At 44.5% G+C, this 1,865-nt stretch overlaps 1 non-coding gene across 1 annotated transcript; it reads right to left on the reverse strand.

Moving 5' to 3' along the window:
* Nucleotides 1-1,186: 1,186 nt before the first annotated feature.
* Nucleotides 1,187-1,350, reverse strand: LOC120925592. Its single transcript, XR_005746840.1, has one exon. It is a non-coding gene; the product is annotated as a U1 spliceosomal RNA (small nuclear RNA).
* Between the last annotated feature and the right edge of the window lie 515 nt (nt 1,351-1,865).

Genomic DNA, 1,865 nt, shown 5'->3' on the forward strand with positions numbered 1-1,865 from the left:
TTGACATGAACGGACACTTTTCGGTTGCTATGGACAATCTCCAGTTTCCAGGCAGAAAGAACAGTTTTTATAATATACAATTGCATGCAGGACACTGGACAGACCACTAGGGACAAAGGGGGTATGTAATTATTTGACACAGTCCTGTAATCTTTAAGATTACAGTATACTGTATCTATACTGTGTTTTTACTTTTTTGAATTTGGAGCCGAACTCCACCCCTGTGCGTTGCGCCGCTCGGGAACGGAGCTTGGCGGCACTCGGCAGTCACCAGTGTGTGAATCGAGCGAGATGACAGCTCGCACACAGTGGGGACACATCGCAGGATCCAGGGACAAGATAAGTAACTTCCCCTGTATCCTGCAATGCGATCCCGAGTCTGGCTCTGGGTTACCGCTTTTGGTATGTAAAATTCACCCCAGACTCAGGAATACCGCTAGGCAGGTTAAAGCATGTTAGACAGCACAGTGCTTGTGCTCTGTCATTTGGTCCCCTGTATCAACTGAAATACCTGGCTGAACCTGCCTGGTTCTGCCCTCCCCTTTGTAAACTGACCACAGTGTATCATGGCTGCTGTGGTCAGTTTACGTGCCACCTTCATCCGCTGTGCCTCCTGTCCTCTGTCCTCCTCTCCCTCCCTGCCTGTCAGGTCCGTGTCTGTGCCTGCCCCCTCCCCTTCTGCTACTAAAATTACAGTTTGCAAGTCAGACTATCCTCTTTGTTTCATAATGTAATCTGCCCTCTATCTGTGTTTTATAAAAAAAAATGCAGCTACATACCTCAGCTTTGAGTTTCTGCATACTGAGTAATAATCAGTTTATATCTATCTGCTGCATGACAATATTCATGTATGATAGTTTATTAATGCACAGTGTGACTCCTGCTTCTGGCTGGCCTCAGCTTTCCACCACTCTAATGCCACGTACACACAGTTGGAATTTCTGACAAGAAAAGTTCGATGTGAGCTTTTAGTCAGTGTGTAGGCCCCATCTGACTTTTTCTGTCGGAATTTCCGGCAGCAAAAATTTGAGAGCTGGTTCTTACATTTTCAGACTGGAAAAGTTCTTGTCGGAAAATTCCGATCTTCTGTATGCAATTCCGACACAAAAATCCTACGCATTGAATCGTTGAACTTCATTTTTCTCAGCTCGTCGTAGTGTTGTACGTCACCGTGTTCGTTTTTTTGGGGGGGAAAGCACGAACGCAGTCCCCCACTACCACAAATTATGCAGTCGAGTTTCCCGCATTTGGGGAAATCGCAGGGGTCAGCACAGTCGGAGTGCAATGGCCGAGCCTCGCCCTGGGAGAACCACCTTCATGACCATGGTGTCTCCCCTGCCAGGTAAGTATCATCACCGTGTTCTTGACTGTCGGAATTTTGTGTGACCGTGTGTATGCAACTGAAGTTTGAGCCCAAATTTAGTCGGAAAAAAAATAAACAGTTTTCTTGTTGGAATTTCCGATCGTGTGTACATCTACACCTTCAGTGGCTTTTGTGAAGATTGGGTGCTCTTGAATTACAACTCGCTACAGAAGTTTTGCCATCTATCAGCAGTTTTTCTAATAATGTTGCAGGAATTTACTTCCTTCATCCAAAGTTTCTCATTTACCATACTGGTAATTATACTTAAAATCATCTTTGCAGATGTCCTGAATCCCTAAATTTGGGCTCAGAACCTACAGCCATACCTCTTTGTGATTAGGCCCCTCATCAGAACTTAAAGTGGATGCAAACCCGAAAAAAATAAAATAATGTTTTGATGTCACAATGTATAAGATTTCCTATCATCTGTGCCCAGTCTTGCCACACAGAGTTAATCCAGCTCTGAGCAATCCTCTTTTATTGTTCAGTGAAATAAAACAGA

The sequence above is a fragment of the Rana temporaria genome, chromosome 1, assembly GCF_905171775.1.
Source record: "Rana temporaria chromosome 1, aRanTem1.1, whole genome shotgun sequence".
Taxonomy (NCBI): Eukaryota; Metazoa; Chordata; class Amphibia; order Anura; family Ranidae; genus Rana; species Rana temporaria.